A 7,977-nucleotide genomic window follows, 5' to 3' on the forward strand; every position below is an offset into this window, starting at 1 on the left:
AGAAAGAGGTCACCCTCTTCTCCTTCTTGTTCACCTTCCTCTTATTCTGATGAAAGCTATGGCTATTCTCCTAGACAATACAAGAGGAGAGGGCATCATAAATCATACCCTGCATGGCGAAGGTCACAAAAGCTCAAGAAGTTCAAAAAGGGAGGAAAGAGTCTCTGTTTTCTCACCTAGGATGGCACCTTTGGTGCCACCGACAAAGTATTGGCCTTCATCCAGCAATTTGATGCGGCCTTTGGAGACGAGGGCTTCACAGAGTCCTCCAAGCTACACCATGTATCTATGCACTTTCACACATCGGCTTGTCAATGATGGTCTAGCCTTCATGGCAATGACGAAGCCCCAAAAGAAATGGAAAACTCTACGAGTTTTCATCATGAAGCAATTCCTTGCAAGCAATGCAAAGGACAAAGTGCTTACCAAATGGTGCAGTTTAAAGCTTCTCTCCCATGAGTCTATCCACAAATATGTGGACAAGTTTTGAGATTTACATCTCAAGGCTACTGTCTTTCAAAATATAGACTTCACCGAGCAAAAGCAACAATTCTGTGTGGGATTATCTGAAGATATATTCGAGTATGTCAACTCTCAATGGCCTGGTTCTATCATTGTTGGACGGGGGAGACTCACACACCCATGAAGTGCATGCAAACACTACCTAGATTAACATAATGTCAATCGAGGACACAGATGACATGATAGGCACACGGAGGAAATCTCTGTAGCTTGTCAGGCTAAGACCATCCTACACATACAACACTCAGGAAGGCCAACTAAACCACAATCAAGAACCTCACTGCTCTCAACTACACCACCTAGCCACATACACACATACGGAAGGTAACTCACCTAATCATGCCAGATTCGTACGAAACTTAAGGAACACCATCCCCTCACTAGGATACACCTGTCCCTAAGCTTCTACACTCAAAACCCATCTGCGAAAAACGCGTAGGATGACAGGGCCAAATTTTGAAAGTGCCCGAAACTGAAATTTACGAGTACCTATGTGTAGCTTATGTCGCCACGATTCTATAGACTACTAGCACGCAGAAAACAGACATCGTTTGATACACTTACGGCCACAAATAGCTCGTAGATGCGTCGGCGTGTGCGCTTCGTCTCGCGTGGAATGCTTGGCGTCGTCACGTAGCTCTCCTTGAGCCTACAACAATGGTGCAATCGGATATCCAATGTGTTGAGCGAGCCGGGTGTAGCGAGAGGATGAAGCTCATGCTCACTCTCTCTCTCACACACACACAGTAGACGGCAGCGCTAAAGTTTGATTATGATTAAAGTCCCCTTTACAAAATGACCTAGGTACCTTATATACTAAGGCTACCTTAGGTTTAACCAAAAATGGGGTTGAAAGGGTCAAATGGCTTTGTATTTACAATCTGGAAGTGCCATTGCACCCCGGCTTCTGAAACTAGAATAACTACTCATTACAAATAACGTTTATAGCCATAATCCGCAGCATTTCATAACTCGCAAAAGATAAGACTTTGGTACGAAACTTGAGTTATGTTGTGTTGTTGACCCAACGGTCAACATTCCCCCCTTCCGCGGTCATGTCGTCCCTGACATGACCTGATTGTCTATGGCGATGTGGTCTTTGCTGTCGTTTTGTTGTTGGTGATGGGGGCTTTTCACAAGCCAAGCTCCCATACCCCTCTTCTCTCGTCCCCACCCCATGAAACCCCCTCTTAGGGAGGGAGTGATAAAAGGCAATTGGAAAAAGTAAGAAAAAAATAAAGTATGATTATGTAAATATATAAGAAAGGTAAAATAGGCCACCTCATGCCTACGGGGTAGCCCATCCCCACCTTGCCTCCTTTTTCTTCACTGTTGCCCCGCCCGGGTGTCCCTTTTCCTCTCCTCCACTCAAAAGGTCAACCCCCTCTCTCTTCCCCTTGTCCTTTCTCCTTTCTCTCTCCCCTCAAGCTACCCCACCTCTCACCAATAATGCATTATAACTCACCAATAATGCACCCTAACTCACATGCAACTTACCCTATCTTCCAAAATAGTATACCCCACCCCCTCTTTCTCTCTCCTATCATATCCCATGACCCAAATACCCCCCTCTCTCTCTAAAGGGCGCCATATCTCTTGTCTTGTAGCTAAATAACCTCCCCCACACTCACACATACTCAGTTTCACTAAAAAAGGTGCCCATAGACCCATCCCTACCCGGTGGTTACCTGATTTTTCTTGTGTTCACACACATCTGCACACAGATTCACCTCTGAACACACTCCTCTCTCTCCCCTCTTGTAATTACTTTATTCTCCATGTCACCTCTCACTTTTTTTCATCAACCCACCTCTCTCTTTTAGTCTCTCTCTCATGAGAGTGCTATTCTGGCATATATACACACAGCCAGACAAGTGGGACCCACAGTCACATGGCCTATGTAGATAATGATTTCTTCATTTCTAAATTCTAGAATTTCTCCCCCCTCCTCCCCTATATAAAGAGGGGTCACCATCACACAAAAAAGACACAACATCACCAAAAGAACACACTCTACACTGTGTGTGCCTAGTGCACACACACACACCCACACCATCACCATCACCGCAATCACCATGCTTGTCTTGAGCATGACCTCTACACCCTTGGCTATGGAAGATGAAGGGCAACTAAATGAAGGATGATGGCCATAATCCTCGTGCGAGTCTTCGCCATCAACTCCCACCTATCCGCCATGTGCTCTACCACTCTCTCCCTTCTCATTCCCCTACCCTATGCTCCCCATTTCATCGCCTAATTCTCTAAATAAAGCTTGAGGTTTTGTGAGTATGTTTTCTTGCAATCTTTTGCCCATGTGAGGTGTGCGGAATCGCCACCTAGTCTTGTGTTTTGGAGTGAACTTGTGTATGTGTGAAGGGTGTGCGGATTCGCCATCCTTTTGTGATGCCTAAGTACTAAGCCGCTATACCCCCTCCCTCACTCTCTCTCTCTCTCTCTCTCTCTCTCTCTCTCTCTCTCTCTCTCTCTCTCTCTCACTTGATCTCATTCCCTTTCCTTTTCATCATTACTCCCAAGCATCCATCTCTCTTGAATGAAAACTTTGTTATGGTGGTGTGTTGTTTGCGTCCTAGCTAAAGCTAAAGCTAGGTGGTGCCCGCTGTTTGCTTTACATGACAGGATCGAGGCGCACCATTCGGTCCCCGGTGTTTTAGAGGCTGTCGGGGGTTCGGGGTTCGCTTTGCTCCCGTCATTTGGTGCCCCCACTGAGGATCTTTTCATGAAACCCTTCAGTTTACAAGACTGAAACCCCTAAACTATTGTGAATGGATGAATGGCTAGCAGGATTTGCTAATTGGACAACAGAAGAAGAAGAGCTCCAAGCACAACTGGACGAACTCCGCATCTCCATCGAAGCTCGAGTGCCAGGCGTAACGGTAATCGATTTGCAGTGGGAGAGTCAACCAACACGCCAAACCCAGTGGATATACATAGGCCAAGTGCCAAGAAGAAGAAGGAGAAGGTCGAAACCATGTCTGCAACCTACAACCAACCCACAACAACAAAATGGAAGGAGCTCTACACAATAGAGAATCAACACTATTCTACTTTGAGAATCGGGTAACTCAAGTCACCGAGGTAATTATCAGTCAGTTTTCAAGTCGCAGCTGATGCTGCAGCACAGATAACGGAATCATTGGCTCACACTCTCACTAGAGAAACTAGGGATCTACTGAGTTTGTTTCAGGAAAGAACACCACCCTCTCCCACAAGCTTGGACAGTGACTAAGCGCCTCTAAGCTTCACATGAATCAGTACAGCCTACCTCAAGACAGATCACACATACCAACACGTGTATGCTCAATCAAGATAATACTAGATTTGAAGGCTCACTACCAGCACGTCATTGACACCATGCTGGGTGGGGAGATATTTTTTGAGGTTCTGGCATCAGATCAACCGTTTGTCTTACCTTTGGTACAAGGCAATGTACCGTTTGAAGTTTTAATCTATGTCCTAGTATAAGAGGGTATACACGCCTCCTTGTAAAGAAGAAAAAAACTTTTGCAAGTTAAGCAGTGTGTCTTTCTAGCTCTCTCTCAGTAATCATGGCAAGTGTAGCATTTCCAACATTTAAAGGAAAGAAGGGGGAGGATTTGGTAACAGACTTCCTAGATGACTTTGAAGTAGCATGTGTAGTGAGCAACAAAGATACGGATGAATCCCGGGTTAGAATCTTTAAGCATCTCATGAAGCTAGAAGCTAGATCATGGTACAATGCACTTCCACAAGCAACCAAGGATGACTGGGAACCCTTAAAAACCTCTTTTAAGAGGCGCTTTGGGGGAGGTACCACTTCAGAAAAGTTGTGGGACAAGTTGAGAGACTTGAAGCAGGAGGGTCTTTTAGAATATGCCACCTATGAGTCCAAATTTGTGGATTTTTGGGAATGGTGGGTTGAGTCACTGGCAAGGGGGGAAGCCGCACCCGATTTCTTAAAAAACGATCGGTTCACGCATGGCTTATGGCCGCTTCTCAAGGAGAAGGTGAAAGGTAGATTCCCGGCTACGTACAAGTTAGCCGTTGAGATTGCTCGCCTTAAGGACAAGAAGCTGGGAATGAAAGCCAAAGAAACCGAGTCAACAGAAGCAGGAACATCGCGTTGACCAGCAACTACGACAACCACCATACCACCACCACCGGCTCTTGGGGTAAGAGATGACCAACAAGATATGTTGGCCAATATTACTGACCAACTGCAGAATTTTTCTGTCCACTTAATACAGCAAGGGAGGAGTCAAGAAAGAGATCAAGACCCTGGAAGAGCACGACGACAAAACAGGGAGTATCATTGCTACAACTGTGGAGAAGATGGTCACGGTATGTACTACTATCCCAACTGCAGAATTTGTCTATCCACTTAATACAGCAAGGGAGGAGTCAAGAAAGAGATCAAGACCCTGGAAGAGCACGACGACAAAACAGGGAGTATCATTGCTACAACTATGGAGAAGATGGTCACGGTATGTACTACTATCCCAAACCACGATAAAACTATAATAGAGGAGGTAGGAGAAACCAATTGTGACCCCCTAGAGAAAGAACACCCCCACCCCGAGCACCACCCCCACCAACACAAATTCTACGTCCACCCCAGACACCACTACAAGAATCCATCCCACCTCTTCCACCAGCCCCACCACCTGATCGCCCTGTAAACATCATAAGGCTAGAAGAGAAAGGAAAAGCCATAGTAGTGGATCCACCCAGAGCAAAGGAGAGGGACAAGGGTAAGGAGAAGGTAACCTTTTTAGAACCACTTGAAGCCATGACTATGAAAAGAGCTAGGAGGGAGAAAGCTACACAATCAGATGATGAGAGAAGCATGAGAGGAGAAACTAGCAAGAGGCCATCCAGGCCACGACGGAAATTGGGCATCACCGCTTCCAGCTAGGAGAAAGTTCTAAGCCCTATGATCTAACATTGGATGTGGTAGAGCAAGGACCGAAGATTACATGGCCACAGCTGCTACATCTTGCACCAAAAGTAAGGCGACAATGGTCTAAAATGGTAAGTACAAGACGCTCCAAAACAAAGGTAGCCGGAGCAATTTCGGGATGCAACATGGATGACATCCTTCCAATTGTCGACGTAAACATAAAAGGAAAGAGGGTTGGAAACACCTACATTGATGGAGGTGCACAAATCTATGTAATGAGCGAAGCTATGATGCTTCGATTAGGTCTCGAGGTTGACAGGCCTTCTCCATGCAAGGCAAAGATGGCAAACAACGCAAAAGTAAAGTGTGTGGGTGTGGTAAGTGCCGTGAAAATCAAAGCTTTCAACCCTGAGGTAGAGGTAGATGTTTTTGTAATGCCTACTAAGGGGGAGGGCTATACACTAATTTTGGGAAGGCCATGGTTGATGGCCATGAAGGCAAAACAGGACTGGGGTACTGGCCTTCTACGCATGACCGGTAAGAAAGGGGAGACAATCTACTACGACATGAGGATTGGCAAGTAGAAGCAAATGAATCTGGAAACATCGGCAGATGAAACCACTAGCGAATCTTGCAGTTCTGAGGAGGAGACCACATCCACCGACGAAAGTGACAGTTCCATTGATGTGATGGGTATCATTATGAAGGATCCACAAAGGGTAAGCACAACTGGTGATCCATCACCAAAAGGGAAACCCAATGAAGAGGAGAGAAAATCACCTGGCCTAGGAGGAAGTAGGTTGAAGGGTATGTTGTCTACGGAATTAACACTTGAGGAGAAAGATAGTTTTTTGCAAATGTTGATGGAATTTCCTAACCTGTTCATTGACAACTATGAAAGAATCACAGGAATTACAGTGGTGGAACATCATATTAAGCTGAAGGAAGGGGTAAAACCAGTTGTGCAAAAGCTACGACGATTGGGGGTCATACAAGAAAAGGCACTCTTGGCCGAGGTAAGGAAACTGCTGGAGGCGGGATTCATCTATCCTGTAGAAAACTCAGAATGGGTGTCACCCGTAGTGGTGATGCCTAAAAAGAATGGTAAGTGGAGGGTCTGTGTTGACTACAAACCACTAAATGCAGCTACAAAGAGAGACCACTTTCCTCTCCCTTTCTTGGATGAAATTCTGAATGAAGTAGCGGGTTTTGAATGCTATACCGTCTGTGATGGTTATTCTGGATACTTTCAAATACGCATAGCCTTGGAAGATCAGCTAAAAACCACTTTTATCATGCCATGGGGTTGTTTTGCATACAGGGTTATGCCATTTGGTCTCACAAATGCACCTGCCACATTCCAAAGATATGTCACATATGTTTTTCAACCGTTCTTTGGAACATCCATAAGAGTGTTCATTGATGATTTTTGTATATATAGCTCCCGTATTTCACATTTAGAAAAGGTAACTGAAGGTTTGGCCAGGTTGCAGAGCCTAGGTGGGCAATTAAATGTGGATAAATGCCACATTGGGGAGAGTAAAGTCATTCTACTAGGCCATGAAATTTCAGCAAAAGGTATCAACGCCGACCCAAGTAAGGTGTCCGCACTCATAGCCCTACCTTCACCAACGACCGCACGTCAACTGGTCTCTTTTCTATAGAAGGTGAGGTACTTAAGTAGATTCATACATCTACTATCACAACTTGTTCTACCACTGCAACAACTCACTTAAAGATGTTTCACTTGGGACGAGGAAAGCGAACATCACTACAACAAGGTAAAGGAGGTCTTAGCCACTCTGCCAACTATCTCACCACCTAAGTGGGATGAAAAATTCTATGTCACCTCAAGTGTTGGTGATGACTCATTGGGGACTGTGCTACTCCAAAAGGATACGACGACATCTTTCATGAGGCAAATCTACTTCTCTAGTCGAATGATGACAGCAGGAGAGAAAGGTTTCACCCATGTGGAACACTTAGTCCTAGCTCTTAGATTTGCAACTACAAAGTTTAGGTCATATTTGCTGCCTAAGCAATTTGTGATTCTAACCACGGATGAAATATTTCCCTATGTTGTACAACACATGGATGTGTCTGCTAGAATTACTAAATGGCTAGTTCGTCTGCAAGAGTTTGACTACACGGTACAGGTAGAAAGAACGACAAGGGCAAGTTTGGGGGGACTCATGACCTACCAAGTCTTTGAAAGGAAGGAGAAGCAATCTAAGGAAGGAGAAGTCCGATTACCTCTAGTACCACCGATGGTAGAAGGAGCATACTCTCTCTACTTTGATGGAGCCTACAAGCGAGAGTCCGACAAAGCAGCTGCAAGCATAGTGGTCTTTGATGACAAAGGGACAAAGGTATTTTCGTTGGGCCAATTGTTAGATTCACATTCTAACAATGAAGCTGAGTATGCAGCACTAACCAAGGGTCTACAATGGTGCGTCTCGCAAGGTGTACAACGCCTTAATGTATTTGGGGATGCTCTACTTCTGGTAAGGCAAGTAAATGGAGCATGGACATGCAAGAATCCTAGTTTAAGGACTCAC

This window comes from Adiantum capillus-veneris, chromosome 13 (genome assembly GCF_014529385.1).
Source record: "Adiantum capillus-veneris isolate H3 chromosome 13, ASM1452938v2, whole genome shotgun sequence".
In the NCBI taxonomy this organism is placed as follows: Eukaryota; Viridiplantae; Streptophyta; class Polypodiopsida; order Polypodiales; family Pteridaceae; genus Adiantum; species Adiantum capillus-veneris.